Source organism: Canis aureus, chromosome 6, assembly GCF_053574225.1.
Source record: "Canis aureus isolate CA01 chromosome 6, VMU_Caureus_v.1.0, whole genome shotgun sequence".
Taxonomy (NCBI): domain Eukaryota; kingdom Metazoa; phylum Chordata; class Mammalia; order Carnivora; family Canidae; genus Canis; species Canis aureus.
The window spans coordinates 51,212,613-51,235,867 of record NC_135616.1 but is presented as its reverse complement, the minus strand read 5'-3'; the positions used below and the strand labels follow the sequence as shown (position 1 = coordinate 51,235,867).

The 23,255-nt window shown below is 39.9% G+C and overlaps 1 long non-coding RNA gene across 5 annotated transcripts in view; it reads left to right on the top strand.

Annotated features, from left to right (window-relative positions):
- LOC144316093 (uncharacterized) overlaps nt 1-17,301 on the top strand; it is a 52,988-nt gene extending 35,687 nt beyond the window's left edge. The window contains exons 4-5 of one of the 5 annotated variants that reach the window (XR_013381889.1): nt 10,730-10,771; nt 16,626-17,301. This is a non-coding gene — a long non-coding RNA (uncharacterized LOC144316093). Of the gene's footprint in view, nt 1-78; nt 494-905; nt 1,472-10,729; nt 10,772-16,625 lie in introns of those variants that run through there. The other 4 variants (XR_013381886.1, XR_013381887.1, XR_013381890.1 and 1 more) reach the window with 4 other exon arrangements.
- The last annotated feature ends 5,954 nt before the right edge of the window (nt 17,302-23,255 follow it).

Sequence of the window (23,255 nt, the reverse complement as noted above, 5' to 3'; positions counted from 1 at the left end):
GGGCATGAGGTAGACAGGGACTGGGGACTCTCATGTGTGTGACTGGAGCATACTGACACAGTGTTCTCTGCTTTGCAGTTATTTCTGAATCTTATGAATGCATATATATTTGGTACTTCCCAGAAGAGCTTGGCTGCAGTGTGCATCTGTTCAGATGTCTATCCATTTTAGAAGTATCTATCTGCTCTCCTGGAAGACAGAAGAGACATCAGTATTAAGTGAACGCCTGAGGGTTTATGCAGATATAAAGTATTACCATCAAGAATGCCTTGCTTTCCTAAAATGATAAAATTTTAAATTCTATACTCCTCTCCCTAAACAGTAAAGGAAATTTTCAGCAAAATGCAGTTTGGTATAATAAAAATAATAAACAAGAAAATACAATCCGATGCGATTAATAGGCAAATGAAAACTTGTCTCCAAATTCCAAACATTCATTTTAATAAGTCAACAAATGAAACTTAGTTTGCAAGGGGAGACTATCTAGCTATTTGGAGGCAATGGAGGACATTCTTGAGTTGAACCCCAGCTCTTCCATGTACTAGTGGAAGTGCCCACTAGTGACAGTGGAGAAATTAATGTTCTCAAACTCGGTGTCTTTATAAAATGGGGATAATAATCATTTCCTCACAGTATTGTTAGAATTCAAAGAAAATAATCAATTTAATAGACTTTCTGTAGTGTCAGGAATATCTAAGTTCTCAGAGGTGATCAGTAGCTGATTTTGCCAAAGATTGAGGACAGCAAGGGTAATGAATATAAATGGAAAGTGTATTTAAGTTACAATTACAAGTATTTTGGCTAAAAAAGGAAGAGGAAAGGAGAAGAGAGGGGGATAAAGGGATGTGTGGAAGTAGATGGTGTGGCTGATGCTTTGCTGTTGTTGTTGTTTGCTTGTTTGGCAGGTATTTTGTTTTTGTTCTGATGATAAGTGATGGAGTAAGGTCCCCGGGATCAGGAGGGATAGAAAACAGTAAGTTTAGTAGGAAAAGGGACACCTCTTCCACTGAACTATGGAGACAAGAGGGAAGCAGATGCAGCAGACAAAAAGAAGCTGGCTTGGTGAAGGAAGATGGTGAAGGTGAGGGTGCCCTTGCTTGATGGCCACAATATACGCCAAAAGCTGAAGATTATGGTTCTCTGGAGGAAGTGGAAGCTGGATGCTTGAGAGTCATAACCATTCAAAATGTTAAGAGAACAACTTATAACAACACTAAAAAATGAGTTTGCTCATTTGTCCCAAGAAAGTTCACCTGGGACATATAAAAGTCTGGCTAGGTAAGACCAAAGGCTCAGCAGAGGCTGAAAACTGAATTTGTAGGACACAATTCTATAAAACTATTAACTTATTCTGAGCAGAGAAAGAAAGTCTTGGCAACCAAATGTATGAATATAGAATATGGGTCATCTGGGTGCTTCAGGAATGGGGTTTTGCTGAGTGTTTGGAATAAAATGACAATAATACTATAAATCATATTGTCACATGCGTACTCTTTCCCAGAGAGTAGTTTAGTGTGGACAGGGTTCAGAACGTGCAAGTTTAGGCATCCATATAATGAGAATAATAGTGTCAATAACAGGACAGTTTTTTCATTACTATTACTGACCTAATGCACAAAAGAAAAAAAAAAAACCTTTGAGCACATCTCATCTTTATCATTCATATGCCTTCTACAGTCTTCTCCCTGATTTGACTTTTGCTCCCGTGGTTCATAGTAGGAAGAGCGACTCTTTTGAAATAAAAAAAATCAGATTATCTTCCTGCTTAAAATTGTGCAAAGGCTTCCTGTTATAATTAGAACAAAGTAGGCTCCTGGCCTCAGGAGGATGCCATGATCCGGAGTACCTTCCAACCCCATCTCCTCTCCTACTCCCCCACTCCCTTCCACTTACCCTGCTCTGCTTACCCTGTTCATCTGTCTGTCCTTTGACATCCTCCACCCTCTTCTGAACTTAAGTCTTAGCCCACGTCATTTCCTCTGCTAGAAATGCACTTCTCTGGGCTGATTCTTCTTTCTCATTTATACTAGTATCACCTCCTCAGACGAGTCTCTCCTGGTCCACCTGGCAGACCCACCTGTCTACCTGTGCCCCAACCACTCTGTGCCCCCTTAGCCTACTTAGCCTCTTCTAGCTCAACAATCTGAGTTCATTCCATTTGTTTACTTATTTATTTACATACCAAAGTCTCCTCCATCTCTGAAAAAGTCCTGGCAGATAGCAAGCCCTCAAAAAATACTTGTTGAATGAAAGGAAGAACATGAATGATCAATGTTCCATGGCTTGAGGATGACATTCGAAGCTGAAGGCCTCTGTCCAGTCTCTCATTGCTTTTCTCTCACTGCCAACAAGTACTTGAAAACCTTTTAAAAATTTGTGGAGCTACACTAGACACTGTGAAATCTTAATCAGGAAAATGATTCCATGCTAATAACTTTGCTATCTAATGAATGCCTCCCTTCCCAGTGTCATCACTGTCATATACTAACTCAGTCAAGGAGTGAGTCTAACTTGGACAAGGTCAAACATTGGGGCAAATGTAAATAAGGGCTTGTTTTTTTTCAGGGGTGAGAGTGAGAGGGTAGCTATGGGTCTTTGAGGGTTATTCAAAATCAACAGAGATTGTTGATGCCAGGACAGAGTCAGGAGACCTCAGCTAAGCCCTGGCCTTCCACTTACTGAATGTGGGACCAAAGACAAAGTACCAAACCTGTCTTACGCTCCCTTTCATCATTGATAACCTGGACTAATGGTAAGATGACACCATAGGTGCACTGTAAGGGCTAGTCCAGTTCTGTCTGCAAAAGGGCTTTATAAACTCAAAACTGCTATCAAATCTCAGTTGTTTTTAAAAGTATGTCACCTTTGCTCAGATGGTCTGTGCCATGCAGACCCCACACAAGACTTCTTTTGTCTTCAGAACACAAGATCTTTGTGGATTTTTTTAAAGATTTTATTTATTTATTCATGAGACACACACAGAAAGAGAGAGAGGCAGAGGAAGAAGCAGGCTCCATGCAGGGAGCCTGACATGGGGCTCCATCCCGGATCTCCAGGATCAGGCCCTGGGCTCAAGGCGGCACTAAACCGCTGAGCCACCCGGGCTGCCCTCTTTGTGGATTTTTAAGGTGTTACTGATCTGGGACACATTCACATTTTAACATGAGCTTTCAATTAACAGGGAGGGGGGGTGCTAAAAAAGAGTAAATGAAATGCTGGGAATTTTAGTTACCACCAAATAAAGGCAGGGGAGGAGGATTTTATAAAAAGCACAAGTTCTGAGGATAGGCCTGGCTCTAAATCCTGCTTCTGCCATTTCTTAGTTGAATGACCTTGGAGAAATTACTTAACTCTGAGTTTTTGGTAACATACCTATATAGAGAAGATAATAATTCCTACTTTAGGGATTTGTTAAAAAGATAAAATGAAAAAATACATGTAAAAACACCTGCCCCATACCCAGCTCATAAGAGTAACAAAGAAATTTGGTTGTTTTTCCTGTAATTTATAGTGGGCAGGATAGCAACTGCCACTTCTATTCTGGAGGAAAAGGAGCCCAAAAGAGAGTATCCTTCAAGAACCTTTGAGTTCCAGTGCAATGAGGGAGGACTTGAGCTATGGCCTGATGCCCATGACGGGAGCATCCAGCTTCCTCAGGGGAATCCCCCAGGAGGATGTGCAGTCTGAGGAAGAGAGAGGAAATGCACATGTCTATTTCTCAGATGTCCCCACAATTGTGGTTTCACAACCAATGTGTCCACCTAAACCAGAGCAAGTTGAGAGAGCTCCTGCCCTCCATCACCACCAATCCAACATTTACTGACACACCTATCTGTGGAACCATAGACATTTTCATTCAGGCACAAATTCTACACAAATGTGTGGGACAGGAAAGTGCCAAGTAAGACAATACATGCTGCAAGGTAAGTTATGGGATGTACCAGACTTGATGTTCCAAATTTGCACACAGGATTGCTTTAGTTACACTGGAATATGCTTATGAGTAGTAGAATTAATTTCTTTTTTTTGTATATTTATTTATTGGAGTTTGATTTGCCAACATCTAATATAACACCCCATGCTCATACCATCAAGTGCTCCCCTCAGTGCCCATCACCCAGTCACCCTAACCCCCTACCTACCTCCCCTTCCACTACCCCTTGTTGGTTTCCCAGAGTTAAGAGTCTCTCATGTTCTGTCACCCTCTCTGATATTTCCCACTCATTTTCTCTCCTTCCCCCTATAATCCCTTTCACTAGTTTTTATATTCCCCATATGAATGAGACCATATAATGTTTGTCCTTCGATTGACTTACTTCACTCAGTATAATACCCTACAGCTCTATCCACATCAAAGCAAATAGTGGGTATTTGTCATTTCTAATGGCTGAGTAATATTCCATTGTATACATAGACCACACTTCTTTATTCAGTCATCCTTCAAAGGACACCGAGGCTCCTTCCACAGTTTGGTTATTGTGGACATTGCTGCTATAAACATCGGGGTGCAGCTGTCTAAGCGTTTCACTGCATCCGTATCTTTGGGGTAAATCCCAAGCAGTGCAGTTGCTGGGTCTTAGGGTAGCTCTATTTTTAATTCTTTGAGGAACCTGCACACAGTTTTCCAGAGTGGCTGCACCAGTTCACATTCCCACCAACAGTGCAAGAGGGATCCCTTTCTCCATATCCTCTCCAACATTTGTTGTTTCCTGTTTTGTTAATTTTCCCCATTCTCACTGGTGTGAGGTGGTATCTCATTGTGGTTTTGATTTGTATTTCCCTGATGGCAAGTGATGCAGAGCATTTTCTCATGTGCTTGTTGGCCATGTCTGTGTCCTCTTTGGTGAAATTTCTGTTCATGTCATTTGCCCATTTCATGACTGAATTGTTCATTTCTTTGCTGTTGAGTTTAATAAGTTCTTTATAGATCTTGGATACTACATTTATCTGATATGTCATTTGCAAATATCTTCTCCCATTCTGTAGGTTGTCTTTTAGTTTTGTTGACTGTTTCTTTTGCTGTGCAGAAGCTTTTTGTCTTGATGAAGTCCCAATAATTCATTTTTGCTTTTGTTTTCCTTGCCTTCATAGATGGATCTTGCAAGAAGTTGCTGTGGCCAAGTTCAAAAAGGGTGTTACCTATGTTCTCCTCTAGGATTGTGGTGGATTCTTGTCTCACATTTAGATCTTTCATACATTTTGAGTTTATCTCTGTGTATGGTGTAAGAGAATGATCTAGTTTCATTTCTTCTTCTGCACGTGGCTGTCCAATTTTCCAAGCACCATTTATTGAAGAGACTGTCCTTTTTCCAGTGGATAGTCTTTCCTGCTTTGTCGAATATTAGTTGACCATGGATTTGAGGGCCCATCTCTGGATTCTCTATTCTGTTCCATTGATCTATGTGTTTGTTTTTGGGCCAGTACTGCACTGTCTTGATGATCACAACTTTGTAGTACAACTTGAACTCTGGCATTGTGATGCCCCCAGCTCTGGTTTTCTTTTTCAGTATTCCCCTGGTTATTCAGGGTCTTTTCTGATTCCACCCAAATCTTAAGATTATTTGTTCCAACTCTCAGAAGAAAGTCCATGGTATTTTCATAGAGATTGCATTGAACGTGTATATTGCACTGAGTAGCATTGACATTTTCACAATATTAATTCTTCCAATCCATGAGCATGGAATATTTTTCCATCTCTTTGTGTCTTCCTCAATTGCTTTCAGAAGTGCTCTGTAGTTTTTAGGGTATAGATCCTTTATCTCTTTGGTTATATTTATTCCTAGGTATCTTATGCTTTTGGGTGCAATTGTAAATGGGATGGACTCCTTAATTTCTCTCTCTTCAGTCTCATTATTTGTGTATAGAAATTCCACTGATTTCTGGGCACTGATTTTGTATCCTGCCACGCTGCCAAATTGCTGTATGAGTTCTAGCAATCTTGGGGTGGAGTCTTTTGGGTTTTCTATGTACAGTATCATGTCATCGGCAAAGAGGGAGAGTTTGACTTCTTCTTTGCCTGTTTGAATCCTTTTTATTTCTTTTTGTTGTCTGATTGCTGAGGCTAGGACTTCTAGGACTATGTTGAATAGCAGTGGTGAGAGTGGACATCCCCGTCATGTTCCTGATCCTAAGATTTTATTTTTTATAAAAAAAATAAAATAAAATAAATAATTTTTTTAATAACAGAGGACATGGGACATACTTCAGTGGGAGAAATGGATGGATTATTTAATAAATTGTGTTAGGACAACTGGCCATCTGGGCGAATATAAACTTGGTTTCTAAAAGTGCATAAAATTAGAGACTAAAAATTTTTTAGGAAGCAACATTTTTTAGAAGAAAACCTAGGCTGCTGAATGAATAATGGAAGCACTGGGTTCAGCTTCTTAACCAAGAATGGAAATCTAGAAGCTTTAAAAAAAAAGTTTCTAACATTTAATATTTGGGACTTTATATAGATCTCACTTTATATAATACTTATAAATGGAAAATACAGCATAAACAAAATCTAGTAAAAAAATACCAAAATCAGAAAACTGTCTGAAATACAGGCGACAAGTAGTTCATTCTCATATGTATATGTATGTGTGTGTGTGTGTGTATATACATATATATATATACAACCCAACACAATGGTACAAGAAAGAAACTGCCTGATGAAAAAAATGAGCAAAAGTATAAAGCCTGCATTCTCTGAAGGGCATAATCAAATGACCAATAAACCTAAAGAAAGGATGTATTAGTGGCCATGATAATGCCAATCAAAGGGACAATGTGAAATAATTTTGTATCCTTTTACACTGGCAGAAATTGAGACCACACCTCGGTGGTTGAAATGGATGAGGGGAAACTATTTCCAGAATATGTCAGAACCAATTGAAATCTAAAATACACTCTAATCTAGCAATTTCAGTGTGGAACTCTTGCATCCTGGTCAGCAATAATAAATGGAAACAATGTCAATGGTTATCAGTAGGAAATGTGTGAATAATTTGTTACTGCAGATGAAGGACATGAAAAAGATTGGACTTGAACAGATTCCCCTAAGGGAAAGGCTCCCAATGTTTCCCCATTGAGAATGATATTTGCTGTGGGCTTTTCATAAACGGCTTTTAAGAGCTGAGGAATGTTCCCTCTATCCTTACACTCTGAAGAGTTTTGATCAGGAATGGATGCTGTATTTTGTCAAATGCTTTCTCTGCATCTATTGAGAGGATCCTATGGTTCTTGTTTTTTTCTCTTGTTGGTATGATCTATCCCATTGATTGCTTTACCAGTGTTGAACCAACCTTGCATCCCGGGGATAAATCCCACTTGGTCATGGTGAATACTCTTCTTAATGTACTGTTGGATCCTATTGACTAGTATCTTGTTAGGAATTTTTGCATCTGTGTTCATCAGGGATATTGGTCTATAATTCTCCTTTTTTTGGTGGGGTCTTCGTCTGGTTTTGGAATTAAGGTGACGCTGGCCTTATAAAATGGGTTTGGAAGTATTCTGTCCCTTTCTATCTTTCAGAACAGCTTTTGTAGAATAGGTATTGTTTCTTCTTTAAACGTTTGATAGAATTCCCCTAGGAAGCCACCTGCCCTGGACTTTTGTGTCTTGGAAGGTTTTTGATGACTGCTTCAATTTCCTCACTGGTTATTGGCCTGTTCAGATTCTCTATTTCTTCCAGTTCCAGTTTTGGTAGTTTGTGGTTTTCCAGAAATGTGTCCATTTCTTCTAGATTGCCTAATATTTTGGTGTGTAGCTGCTCATAACACGTTTTTTAAATCGTTTGTATTTCCTTGATATTGGTTGTGCTCTCTCCTTTTTCATTTGTGATTTTATTAATTTGAGTCTCTTCTCTTTTGTTTTTAATAAGGCTGGCTAATGGTTTATCTATCTTATTAGTTCTTTCAAAAATCAACCCTTGGTTTTGTTGATCTGTTCTACAGTTCTTCTGGACTCTATTTCATTGAGTTCTGCTCAAATCTTTACTAACTCTCTTCTGCTTGGTGTAGGTTTTATTTGCTGTTCTTTCTCCAGTTACTTTAGGTGCGAGGTTAGCTTCTGTATTTGAATTTTTTCCAATTTTTTGAGGGATGCTTGTATTGCGATGTATTTCCCTCTCAGGACTACTTTTGCTGTATCCAAAGATTTTGAACAGTTGTATCTTCATTTTCATAAGTTTCCATGAATCTTTTTAATTCTTCTCTAATTTCCCAGTTGACCCATTCATCTTTTAGCAGGATGCTCTTTAACCTCCATGTGTTTGAGTTTCTTTCAAATTTCTTCTTGTGATTGAGTTCTAGTTTCAAAGCATTATGATATGAAAAATATTCAGGGGACAATCACAATCTTTTGGCATCAGTTTAAAACCTGATTTGTGACCCAGTATGTGGTGTATTCTGGAGAAAGTTCCATGTGCACCTGAGAAAAATGTGTATTCAATTGCATTCGGGTACAAAATTCTGTATATATCTGTGAAATCCATCTGGCCCAGTGTATCATTTAAAGCTCTTTTTTCTTTAGAGATGTGCTTAGAATATCTGTCATTTGCAGAAAGCACCCAGTTGAAGTCTCCCAGTATATATTTCTCCTCATATAAATTAGGGATCTCTTGTCTCTTGCTGCTTTAAGGATTTTCTCTTTATCTTTTGAATTTGCAAATTTCATTACTAAATGTCAAGGAGTTGAATGGATCTTATTGATTTGGGGGCGGGGGGAATCTCTCAATCTCCTGGATCTGAATGCCTGGTTCCCTCCCCAAATTAGGGAAGTTCTCAGCTATGATTTGTTCTAATATGCTTTTGGTCCTCTGTCCCTTTCGGCGTCCTCTGGTACCCCAATTAAACATAGATCTTTCCTCCTGAAGCTATCATTTATTTCCCTTAACCTTTCCTCACGGTCTTTTAATTGTTTTTCTCTTTTTTCCTCAGTTTCCTTCCTTGCCATCAACTTGTCTTCTATTTCGCTCACTCTTTCTTCCACCTCATTAACCTTCATTGTTAGGACCTCCAGTTTGGATTGCATCTCATTTCATTGATTTTTCATTTCAGCCTGATTAGATCTAAATTCTGCAGTCATGAAGTCTCTTGAATCCTTTATGTTTTTTTTCCAGAGCCACCAGTAGCTTTATAATTGTGCTTCTGAATTGGCTTTCTGACATAGAATTGTAATCCAAATTCTGTAACTCTGTGGCAGAGAGTACTGTTTCTGATTCTTTCTTTTATGGTGAGTTCTTCCTTCTAGTCATTTTGCTCAGTGCAGAGTGGCTGTATGAGTGGGCTGAGTCAAGAATATCAACCACGACCTAAGTAAATTACACCCTAGATGATTTTGACGAGGTCAGAGATCAGAAGTTGAAAAAAAAAAAAAAAAGAAATTGAAAACAAAGATCTGAATGAAATAAAACAAAAGGACCACTAGAGTGAAAAACAAATTTTAAAACAAAGTAGTAAAAATAAAAGTCCAAGAATCCCAAAGAAGAAGAAAAAAGATAGAAAAAAAGGAGAGAAAAAGGCAAAAGTAAAGAAAAAAAGAAAAAAGAAAAAAAGGAGAAGAAAAAAGGGGGAACTGGGAGATGGTGGTGGTGATGAAGTTGTAGTGGAGGGAGAATGTAATCTACCTGAGGGGCCCTAGAGGGTGATCCTCTTGGTTCTGAGTATATTAAGTTCTATATGTTAGAAGGTGCTCAGTCCCAAATTTATATAAACCAGAAATACTTGTAGAGAGCCCCACTACTGACCACCAAAACATAAATGAGTTAAAAGGGGGGGGGGGCAGAATGGGAATAAAGAGAGAACATAATCACACAGAATGAACTAGTATGGTATACCACTTGGTTCTGGGTGCATGCTGGTCATGTTTTAGAAGGTATTAACTTCCACCATTGTAGAACAAAATGAGGCAGAGAAAACAAAAAACACAAAACAACAACAACAACAAAAACAGATCTTGTATATCTCCCAAAATTAAGTTGAGTATGTTGAAGGGAATCTAGAAGTGGAAATTGTAGAAATATGAAAGTCAAAAAGGAAGAAACTTAAAAATGAAGAGGTGGTAAAATATTGTAGTTAAGGTGGGAAAAGAGAAAAAAATGGAAATTTATAGTCTGATATAAAAACGCGTTGAGCTGACACGTTGTGTTTCGGCGACAGGCAGACAGACGACAGGCAGACGTAAAAACGCGTTGTACTGGAAAAAGGGGCGGGGGGAAGGAGGGGTACCCTCTAGTTCTAAATCCCTCAACTTCCCCTGGAGCTTTCCAGAACTGTTTGGTCAAAAACTTGCTCTTCCCCTGTCCTTCCAGCTGGTCTTCTGGGGGAGGGGCCTGCTGTGCTGATTCTCAGGTGTGGTGCACCTGGGGGAGCTGCCCGCCCTGTGCCAGGTGCCGGGCTCAGTGGAGCTGTTTACCCCCTGAGGCCCCTGTTCCCTGGCAGCCTGCTCTGTCCCAGGCACAGGGTGACACCAGGAGGAACAACAACACTGGAAGTGGCCAGATCTCCAGCTCTGGAGTCAGCTCCCACAGTAACTACCACAGACCCCCACCCCCTCATGCGGATTTTTAAAGTTCCCGCTTCTCTGGGGCTAGGCTTTTGCCACCGGGCCTTAGCCTAGCTCCATGTGGGGCCCCTCCCCCACTGGATTCTTTTTTATTTTATTTTTTTCCACCTTCCTACCTTGTTAGAAGTGAAAACCTTTCTCTCTGTAGCATTCCTGCTGTTCTCTCTTTAAATCTCAGGTCAAATTTGTAAGCATTCAGGATGGTTTGGAAGTTATCTAGGTAAGTTGCTGGGGCCAGGTGAGTTAATGACCCTACTCCTCTGCCATCTTGTCCCACCCCAGTAGAATTAATTTCTGGTTGATAGAATGTTCTCTTTATTTCTCTATGCTCTTTCTTCCAAAAAGGGTCTAATCAATCCTTCTGATTGATTTCTAGCCATATATACTCAGTAGAATTAAAAACAGGCAGATGTGCCATATAAGGAGGCATCAAATGAGCTACATCCTAAAATAATATTCTTCTTTTCAAAGGCAGAGTATGGCTGCTTACATAGACATCATCTGAGTCTGTAAGGACAAAAAAAGTAAAATCTGGACTGGCCTCAAAGGTCCATAAAGTGTTGTCATTCATGGTGACAGGTAGTGGGGCCCTCACCACACTGAGGGTGACATCCTTGCTCAATCTGACTTACCAGGGAACCTAGCATGGTCAAGCAACAGCTTCTCATTAAGAACCAAGGACAAAGATCGTGGACTAGAGGTAAAGAATGTCTGGTCTGAGACAAGTGAACAATGCACTCAGGGCTTTGGGTTTTCCATTTCAGAGGTATGTTACAGGTTGTTTCAAGCCATGAGCAAAATTGCTCCTGAAAGGACACTTGGGTATTTAGGGTCAGCAAACAAAAGTGAGTTTCTTGTAACAGATATCTCCCCAAAATACCTCCACCAGGTTTTCTCCTCTCATTACGTCTGCAAAGAGCTAAGAAAAAAAGCTTGTTGGATGAAGCATCCCAACTAGCTACTTGGGAAGAGGGACCAGAGTAAGGTTTCTTAAATATCTGGTTTTATAACTGCTTTGATGAGGAAATGAGAAAAGAATTGCCTAGGGAAAAAATGGTCTTTCCTTCATCAGAGAAAACTCACTATTTTTCCTTCACCAGAGACAATCCCTATTTTCATGCTGGAGTAACACCCTAAATTTGGGAGGCACAAACCTGCTTTGGGGGGTGTCTATAAAACAGAACTGGTATCCTTCAAAGACCTCTGAGCTCTAGGCTGGCAGCCTCAATGTTATGACCCTGTCCTTTCCTCTGTGAAGATCAGAGTTGGCTAAAGCATTCTACTACTTATCTTAAAGGCATTGACCTCTTAGCCATTCACAGATATCTAAATCTTATTTTCTCTTAAATCTTTAAACCACTGTTTCTGATATTCTTCAAAGGTGAAAGTACATAGGCAAGAAAGAACAATAAATTTATTTATTCTATTCATGTACTTCAATTGGATAATGATTCCTACTCATGATGATAAAATTCAAACAATGCAAAAATAAGTTTCCCTCACACTCCAACCTCCCAATTGTCCATATTTTTCCTCTGAGAAATCCAATATTGCCAGTTCCTTCTTTTTGTGCCTCCTTTAAGAGAGAGCTTATACATACAAAAACGTCCTTTTAAAATGCAAGTAGGCTGGGGCATCTGGGTGGATCAGTCAGATAAGTGTCAGACTCTTGATTTCAGCTCAGGTCATGATCACAGGGGCCTGAGAGCCCTGCATCTGACTCCTTGCTTGGCAAGGAGTTTGCTTAGGATCCTTTCCTCTCCCTCTGCCCTCCCTCCCCAGGGTCTCTCGCTATTTCTGTCAAATAAATAAATAAATTTTTAAAAATGCAAATGGTAGTGTAATATATACACTGTCCTGCATTTTGCACATTTTTTTCATTTGCTAATCTGTCTTGAAGATAATTTTATGTCAATAGGAGATCTACTTATTCTTTTTGATGATGGATTGTTATATTAAGCACATCTGTTTTAAGGATGTACCGTAATTTAACCTGTCCAGTATTGATGAACATTTAAGTTGTTTCTAGTATTTTGTTATTATAAACAGTGTTGCCACTTGTATGTTGAAGCAGATGTAATTTTGAGTAAGGATTAATTTGTTCAGGATCTCAGCCCTTAAATCATTGGTCAGTTGCCTGTCTCCACAGTGTGTGCCAGAAAGAGCATCAGAAGCATAAAAGACTAAGCTGTTCTTACCCACTCCCTACACACACACACACACACACACACACACACACTAATTAATAATAATAATAATAATAATAATAATAATAATAATAATAAAGGAATGAAAGGAAACTTTGGCACCTGATGGGCATGACAGTGGTGATGGTTTCATGGGTGTATACTTATCTCCAAACTCGTCTTTCAATATGCAAAATTCTTTACACGTCAATCCTACTTCAACAAATGGTTTTAAAAAGGAAGTGCTAAAGACACTCTGACCAAATGCATATGCTCCATCACTAGGATAATAAAGTGCTTATAAGGACAGCTGTAATAATTCTACCCATCCCTGTATGCACACTTCTTTGCAATGACTTTCACCATTCCTCCCATCCTGAGGGACCGTCCATTTCTCTCTCTTCTATCTGACCTTGTCTTGTGATTGTTTTCTGCAATAGAATGTAGCAAACCTGATGTTGGGAAGGTTCCACATCCCAGTCTATTGCCAGTGTTATTCTGGGCTAGGAATGCCTGAGGCCATCACTTGAGCCATATTGACTCCTATTGGGCCCCACACACATTTCTCCCAACCACCACTGGGGCTGATACTTTGGCTGCACCTGCCCTTGTGGTACTTGTTATGATTGCAGTGTGCACCTCAGCAAAGCCATCTGAGGCCTTTGAAGAACAAGATTTGTACTCCTAGACAATACATGGAACAAGATTTGTATTCCCAGACAATACATGGCATGCCCAAGGGTCACACAAATAAGGTTTCAGGTAAAGAGCAGGGGTGGAGGTGGGAGAAGGGTGGACCTGGGTCTCTGCCTCTATTAGGGGCCAAGGGTAGGGTAGAGTTTCACAGGCTGTCTCTTCTTTATGAATTTAAAACATAAGAGCAGGAATTAGGGCAAGGGGAGAGAGAAGCTGGGTCACTCCTGAGTTAGCTAAGTTCCCCAGGGCTTTCTAAAAGTGGAACTTTATGCAGGGGCATGGGAGGTCCTGCCTCCTTATCTAGTGGTTTTGCTAGTAGCTGTGTCCCATAGCTGGCCCTATTTTGGATATGGTCATCTTTGAAATGGGTGCCTCTGCAATGCAGAATTTAAAGTCAGGCCAAGACACTATAATCAAAACGCTTGATGCCAGGACTCATACTGCTGACACCTTGCAGCTGCCCCGGCTTCTCTTGTTCTCTGACACCATGGGGAAAGCCCAGTGATGTCTGCTGAAGGTGAGAGGCCACTTGAGGGCCATCCAGAGGCAGCTTCAACTCCCAACTGTGAAAATGATTGCTAGTTGAGCCACTAAGTTAAGGTTGTTAAGTAGCAATAGACCATGGATACTAGTGGGTAAGAATCTGCCCCACCTTCTATCTCAGGGTTGTTCATATTGTAGGCTCTGGACTCCTTTTGACAACCACCTGGACTTGTCTTTTAAAATGCACATTCCCACGGGGCGCCTGGGTGGCTCAGTTAGTTAAGCATCTGCCTTCACCTCAGGTCATGATCCCAGGGCCCTGGGATACAGCCCCACATCAGACTCCCTGCTCAGTGGGAAGTCACTTCTCCCTCTCCCTCTGACCCTCCTCCCCACTGTGCTCTCTCTCTGTTTCAAATAACTAAAAAAATATATTTTTTAAAAATGCATATTCCTGGCCCTGAATTAAAATTCTCAAGTTGGGCCTATGAATTTACATTTCAGCAGGTTCCCCAGATGGTTCCTTTTTAATGTAATAATATTGGATGCATGACTTACATGCTACATTTATGTATTATATGGTTGTGAAGCAGAAGAGGCCACAAAACACCCACTATCATCTTAAGAACTAGAAATTACCAATACCTTATCTATCTATACTCTCCCTCCCTGTCCCCTTCCACTGTCTCTCCACTAAAAAGACAACACTGAATTGGGAGTTCATGATTCCCTGTGTGTATCATATTTATATATAATATTCATATAATAATATATAATATTCACATACTATATATAGTATGTGTGAGAGAAATTATGTAATATATTTATAGACAAACACATTGATACACAATATATATTTAGTTTTGCCTATTTTTAAACTTCATTTAAGAATTGAACCATAGTACCTGGCAAAGGTTAGAGTGATAAGAGGATGATCTCTGGTGTTAAGCAGCCTGTGTTCAAATTCTAGCTCTGTCATTTAGTATCTGTGGGACCTTCGGTAATTTACTTAATGTCTGCATGATTTGGTTTCCCCTTCTATAAAAAAGAGTGACAATAATACCTAACCTTTTAGGGTCTTGGTAGAAGTAAATGAATTAATATATGTAAAGTACTTAGAATAGTGTCCTACACAGAGTAAGTGCTCTGTCCATCTGACTATTTTTATTTTGAAATTTGCTTATTTCAGCTGGCCTTATGCATGTAGGATTCACATGCTTTGCCTAGCACTGTGATTCATTCATGTAGAGTTGCTCTAAGTGTCACTGTGCTAGTAACTAGACCACAACTTACTTACCCATTCTCTCCTTAATGGATTATTGTCACTGTCTCCAGTTCTTTACTTTTACAATACTACTATGAACATCCTTCTACACATCATCTAGGAGGCATGCAGACTCTTCTCTGGGGTGTGTGTCTAGTGGTGCAGTTGCTGGGTCATAGGTGATGAGGGTGTTCAATTTTACAAGGTGGAGTCACAGCAGTGGTACCAGGGCCCGGCCATAGACTTCTGTTGTTTCACATCTGCACCACTATTGGTTTTATCAGACTCTAGAATTTTAATGCATTCATTTTTGAAGCTTAGAGAAACACTCTGGTTCAATATTTTTTTTTTAGGATTTTATTTATTTATTCATGAGACAGAGACACCAGCAGAGGGACAAACAGGCTCCATGCAGGGAGCCTGATGTGAGACTCGATCCCAGGTCTCCAGGATCATGCCCTGGGCTGAAAGTGGTGCTAAACCACTGGGCCCCTGGGGCTGCCCCTTCTTCAAGATTTTGATAAAAGTAAGGTATACCTTTTGTAAAAAAAGAAAGTTTAATAATTTGACTTCACTAGCTCCACATATGAGGAAACCTAAAGGCCTCCGCTTAATCCTTCTCAGACCCTCCCTCCATTACCCCTTCCTACTGCGTTTTTTTTCCGCTCCCCCCCAATGTTGTACCATGTGTCCCCCCTACTTCTCTAACTGTTCTCTCCTTTCTCCCCCCTCTCTGCTGATATTGCTTATCCTTTGCTGCCCTTCCAGGCTGCCTGGATTTGAATCCTGACACTTCCACCCCCCATTGTGTAACTACAGACAAATTTCTTAATCTTATTATGTCTCCTTTTCCTGAGCTCTAGCTCAGCTGGTATAGTGAGTGAGTGTTTCATGTAAAGTACTCAGAACAGGATCTGGCATGTGTTAAGAACTCACTAAGGTTTGCTATCATTATTCCCTTCATCTCAAGTTTGATGAACAGCAATTTACTGGGGAGTGTTCTCTGCATCAGTATCCTTGAGGGCTGTTAGAAACAGGAGACAGAGAACCATGACATGGTAACAACAAAAGTCCCCGCCAGTCCTACAGGAGCTCTGGAATTGGGTGGCCTTTCAGAGCTCCCTCAAACTAGGGCCAGAGGTCAAAATTCCATCTCCCATATCCACCAGTCACTGAGTGCCTGGAAAAGGGACAGTTGGACAAGGAAGCTCCCTTCAGCTTTTTGAAGAAAACCATCGGAGATAGCTCCATCTGAGGGTGGTTAGCTACGAACCCTCCCAGGAGCTGAAAGACAAGGGCTTCAGTCCTAAAGGGGATGAGGAGGGGTTAATTTGGGTGTATACTACGATATTCATTATATTTCTTCTGTATTTTCTCCCAATGGAAACCACTTAGGTTATTTCTTGCTTTTAAATTGTATTCAACTTTTTTCTCCTTTGGCATAGGTTGAAAACATACATGTCTCCAGCAAAGTCGTTGTCTGTTGATGCCGAGCTACACCAATCTATTGTGTATTATACCTATCAAATTCAGAGGTACCATAGCAAAGAAAAATTAATACTCCTGAGTCCTGCTGAAAGTCCATGTTCTTCAGCTGTAAAATGGTTAAAATATACACATTATAAAGGATCCTGTGGGGGAAAATGTGCAAAAAAGAAGGTCCAGTAAAGAAATGACCACCATCAGTGTAAGGTGTTAAATCATCAAAGCATGTAACAACACTGTCTTAATTGCACATTCGTAAAAAATAACTTAAAAACCCTAGCAACTCAAAACCATAGTGACCGCCAGCATAGATAGTGACCTCAGTGGCCACTCAGTGTTGAAAACTTTCAACAACAGACTCATTTACTCATCCTCATTCATGAAAGGAAAATCCATATGAATACTCTCTTTAAGAAAAGAATGGTTCATATAAATGTCAGGTGGCTAGCAATAATGAAAAGCTCATTAAATATTAAATGCTGGGAAGATGGGTGGTTCAGAGGTTGAGCGTCTGCCTTTGGCTCAGAACGTGATGCCGGGCTCCCTGCATAGAGCCTGCTTCTCCCTCTGTCTATGTCTCTGCCTCTCTCTCTCTCTCTGTGTCTCTCATGAATAAATAAATTTTTAAAAATCTTCAAAAAAATAAATATTGAATGCCTGTAATCCAATTTAGAGTGTTTGTTCACATTCTTTCCTTTCTAAAAGCTGATCAATAAAAGTAGATTTGGGTTTTCATGTGTGATCAATCAGGAGATATTGGGACATGCATTGATCATAGGTATTCCAGGCACTCTCTGGCTTTCACTAATCTACATTGTACTGAATGCCTAGCCTGAAAATAGCTGTAGGCAAAGATCAAGTCCTTACAAAAGAAAAGGCCAAGGATATTTTAGAACCATCTATACTTGAAGAAGAGGGGAGCAAGTAAGATGAAGCTTTGGTCTTTCAAAGGCTTTCTTTCTGCAAATCTGTGTATGAATAATGACAATGATGGGACATTTTTTTCCTCCTCTGTCTATATTAACATGGTTTCTGTACATAATTTTCTCCCTCCCCCCCCTTCCCTCTTTTCTCTTAAATAGAGAACAAAAACCAATTCTTTTTTTCGACAAAACACAAGAGATTAACTGAAAAGAATTCTGTACCCAAGAGCCTGGAAGACCCCTTTATCCACCTGAGGAGATTATACTTGCACCTAGGACCACTGCCCCTACCCCTGCTTCTCATCATAGTCATTGCATTTGATCCTCCTCTTTCCTGTTGTTCTTTTTCTTGGCACATTGAGCCAGGTAGGCATTTCTTTGCTAAATCACTAGAGGATACAACCAAAGTAAATGGAATCAATACAGGCAAGTTGCTGAAGTACAGGTTCCTTTAATAAGTAGTAAAGAAGTTGCTGACTTGCCGTATTCCAGCAATACAACAACCACAACCACATTTCAAGAACTCTTCTGATTTATTTTCTATTCCCTGCTTGTTGCCCTTGTGACCACTAGAATCCATTTGTTTTCCTTCAACCAGGCAGTAATATACTTGAACAATTTTACTTACAAGGGCCATCAAACTATCTTAAATGAAACCTGTCCTAGTTTCAAACATCAGTTACCTGTTAGGCTCTCCCATTCAGCTTCTGTTTCTGCTCCAAGAAACACACCTATTTAACAGCTCACAGTGAGGATCAACATTCTCCAGTGACAAAGTGATGAGAACTTCCCTGGAATAGTGTGTTGTCTCTGTGAAACAATATGTCTAGACTAAGGCAATTTTTCTTAAAATAAATAAATAAATCATTAGCCTGATAAATGTCTACCCATTACCATTTCACAACATAATCATAATAATCACTCATTGGATACTTGTGTTCCAGGCCCTGCCTTACAAGCTTGCCCAAGTTGTTCCACTTTGTAAAATGTTGAGCTGAGGTTTGAACCTCAATCTCTGACTCTAAAAAGGCCATGCTTTGAACCACCATATACTTTCTCTATTTATTTACTAACAATACATGAGAGATTGTAAATGAAGGGCCTTGCACAATACAAAGCTCATGAATACTTCTATTTTCTGCTCACCTGCTCACCATAAATACTTGGATTCCCTTTCAGTCTTACAATAATGATAATATATGCGAGCCAGATGTAAGAAGAGAAACATGAAGCCCCAAATGCTATATGAAGATAAATAAAGTAGTCACTTAGTTTAGGGAAGGGACACTCATATGTTGTTTTTTTCCATCCTTAAGTCAAGAATATATTTAGCTTAGCTTGATGTCAGAGACTAATTAAGGAATACAATAAACAGGTGTTCCTAATTATTTGTTAAGTTTTACTTGTTCTCAATGAGTAAATAAGTAGCTTATCTTAATGTCCAGGCTTAGTCAGATTACTAGTGATAATAATTATAATAATTAACTTTATTAAGCATACATGTATGTGCTAGTTTCAGTTTGAAATGTTTTACATACTGTATCCTATTTAACCTTTAAGAAAAACCCTATGAGATCAGTTGTATTATCCCTATTTTACATAAGTAAACATAGGACTCTATACAGGTAAGTATCTTGGCCAAAATCACAGGAGAAGCAGATAGTGAAGGTAGAATCAGAACCCAGATGTGCCTGAGTCCAAAGCCTTTGCTCTTTATATGTTCTTCACTTGATATTTATTTGTACATATCTCTGTGAGCACCTACTGAGTGTCACACATTAGGACAGGCTACAGAGATACTATACTGAACAATACCAATTAGATGTCAGCCTTCATCATTTCTTCAATCAGGTACAAAACCAATATGACAAATATTAATGTATGCGAAATGATGCAAAAGAGGCATATGGAAAGAAATACCTAAACTACTTTAGAGAGTCTATGAAAAATGTACTGTGGGGCAGCCCAAGTGGCTCAGCGGTTTAGCACCACCTTCACCCCAGGGCATGATCCTGGAGACCCGGGATTGAGTCCCACATGGGGCTTCCTGCATGGAGCCTGCTTCTCCCTCTGCCTGTGTCTGTGCCTCTCTCTCTCTCGCTCTCTCTCTCTCTAATAAATAAATAAATAAATAAATAAATAAATAAATAAATAAATAAATAAAATATTTAGAAAGAAAAAATAAAACTGTGAAAGAAACATTTAGTTTGAAGCTTGAAAAATGAGTATGAGACAGCCAGAGAAAGGAGAAGGAAAGAATATTGGGGCAAAAGTAATAAGCATGTTTGAAGGCCTGGAAGCAAAATGATAGCTCATTGGAGGAACCATGAGGTCCAGTAAAACTGGAGCACAGAACTGCTCTATTACAGACACTGGCTGGGGACAAATTGCTATCAGGGAGCCAAGGATGAAGAGTAAGTAGACAAGGGCCAAATCATGATGTACATGTCAACCACCATAAGGATACAGGACTTTGGGATGCCTGAGTGACTTAGCAGTTGAGCGTCTGCCTTCAGCTCAGGGCATGATCCCTGGATCCCGGATCGAGTCCCACATCAGGCTCCTTGCAGTGAGCCTGTTTCTCCCTCTGCCTGTGTCTCTGCCTCTCTCTCTCTGTATCTCTCATGAATAAATAAAATCTTTAAAAAAATAAAAAAGGATACCGGACTTTATGCTACAGACATAAGGAAGTATATAAAGGGTTTAGGGAAAGAGCAAATATATGCTTGGAGGAAGGGCAAGAGTGGACTCAGGGAGCTATGGTCTGCCTTAGATATTGTACAAAGTTATAGAAAAGAGGCTTTTTTCTCAGGAACTTGAACTCTAAAGAAGGATATAACAATAAGTAGTACTTAATGTGAACCTCATGCCATACATTCATTGGCAGATATTTACTGATTACCTACTTTGGTGTCTGGCACTATTCTAGGCACTGAGTAGGCAGCAGTGAACAAAAATGCACACGCAAAAAAAAAAAAAAAAAATGCCCGTAGCCATGGAACTTACACTTGAAATTTGAATGCCAGATACTAAGTACTTTACAGGTATTAACTAGTTGAGCCTCACCCCAGCCCTATGATATGTACTATCAGATTATCTAATTTCACAAAGACACAGGTGCAGGGTGATCAAAGACTGCCCAAGATTTGTCTGCAGGTCTACCTGCTTCCAGAGCTATGGGATAAATGCAAGTGAAAGACAAGAACACAGGGAGGAAAGCATAAAGGGAGGAAAGCATGGCACCTAAAGGGATCATGGCAGTGGGAGCAACTCAGAGTCCCATAAACACTGAATCTACACGTTTTAATTTCAGTCTTGCAAAAGGTGATTTTAAAGTTTCCCATGATTGGGATGCCTGGGTGGTTCAGTAGGTTAAGCCTTAAACTCTTGGTTTTGGATCAGGTTGCAACCTCAGGATTCTGATCCCAAGGTTGTATGATCAAGCCCTGCATCTGGCTCTGTGCTCAGTTCAGAGTTTGCTCATCCCTCTCCCTCAGCTCCTCCCCCGACTTGTTCTCTCTCTAAAATAAATAAATAAATAAATAAAATCCTTCTAAAAAAAAGTTTTGGGGGCACCCGAGTGGCTCAGTTAATTAAGCAGCTGCCTTCAGCTCAGGTCATGATTCTGGGGTCCTGAGATTAAGCCCCAAATCAGGCTCCTTGCTCAGCGGGGAGTCTTCTTCTCCCTCTCCCTATGCCCGTCCCCCCTCATGTTCTCTCTTTCTCTCTCTCTCCCTCTCTCTCAAATAAATAAATAAATAATCTTTCAAATAAAAAGCTTCCCATGATCTTTTGATTTGCTTTGCAACAAAACCATCATTGCCCTTAAAGTATTTCTTTCCATCAGTAAAATCCGTCCTCTGCTAGACACAGAAATTACCTGTGTCCTCAGGAGAGTCAGCATACTCACTGGGCTGGTTCCACAGGGCATGGCATTGTGATGGATCAGTTGGGTGGCCAATAGGGAGTTAGCGTCCACATCTGCCCATCAATTTCCCTTTCCTCCTGTTCTCCTTCTCTTCACTAAGTCTTTATTGAAGGAAACTTTGTTTTGCTTTAAAATCAGAACTAGTCTCACATTTACATGTTTCATCCATTTTGAGTTTATTTTTGTGTATGGTGCAAAATAATGGTCTAGTTTCATTCTTCTGCACATGGCTGTCCAATTTTCACAACACCATTTGTTGAAGAGACTGTCTTTTTTCCATTGGATGTTACTAGGCATTTACCCCAAAGATACAAATGTAGTAATTCTAAGGGGCATCTGCACCCCAATGTTTATACCAGCAAAATCCACAATAGCCAAACTATGAAAACAGCCCAAATATCCATCGACACATGAATGGATAAATATATGGTATATATATATACAATGGAATACTACTCAGCCATCAAAAAAATGGAATCTTACCATTTGCAACGACATGGATGGAACTAGAGGATATTATGCTAAGTGAAATAAGTCAATCAGAGAAAGAATTATCATATGATCTCACTCATATGTGGAATTTTAGAAACAAAACAGAGGATTATAGGGAAAGAGAGGAAAAAATAAAACAAGATGAAATCAGAGAGGGAGACAAACCATTAGAGACTCTTAATCATAGGGAACAAACTGAGGGTCACTGGAGGAGAAGGGGGTAGGGCAATGGGGTAACTGGGTGATGGACATTAAGGAATGCATGTAATGTAATGAGCATTGGGTGTTATATAAAACTGATGAATCACTGACCTCTACCTCTGAAACCGGTAATACATTATATGTTAATTAATTGAATTTAAATAAAAATTTTTTTAAAAACTCAGGAACCAGATCCTCTGTTTGCTCTCCCTACATCATACTCCTGAGCTTCTTAGTAATCAGTACCTCTAAGGAACTAGGATCAAAAAGACATCTTAACTTTGGTTTCTGGAAGAATGTGTTTTGGGACACTTCCCTCAAATTCCTAGTGAAGACAGTGGCAATGAATGTTGGAATCAGATGACTGTTTAGTCCATTAACAGGCACAATCTGGCCTGGAAGATATTTCCCCTCCATTCTTCTGGTCCCTTCTTCCCCTCCTCTTCTGGCCAACTGAATTGGTGTGGATTCCCTGACTTTGTTCAGGCCCTTTAACTATGTCATGGGGTACCTGTGAGAGGTTTTCAAAATCAGGTGAGTAAAAAATATTTCCTGGTTTGTATTTGAGGAAATGGAGAGGAGGGATAAAAGAACAGGCATTTTTCCCATTATAGTCAAATCAGGAAAGAGTTCATTCTAATTTATACCTAAACTGCCTTATAAACTTCCCCAAAGATGCCGCTCCTACCACAGGATGGTTGAACACACCTTAGGAACACAACTGTCCCCAAATCTCATTCAAGTTCCCATCCCCTTACCAGTTCTCTCCCATTCATCCATCAGCTCTCAGCCCCAGACTTTCTGGAGCCCATGTGTGGAGTGCTTTTCTGATCTTCACTCTCATGGTATCAGATTCCTTTCTTCCATAGCACATGACCCTCCTTGTGTTTATGCACCTATATGAGATCCTGTCATTAATTCAGTGTCCTCCCTTTACCAGACCATGAAAGCAGTAGGGTTTTGCCCTTAGCACAGTGCTTGATGATAGGAGAAGTTCAAAAATATTTGTTGAATAAATGAATGAAACCAGATTGCCAAATGAGAGT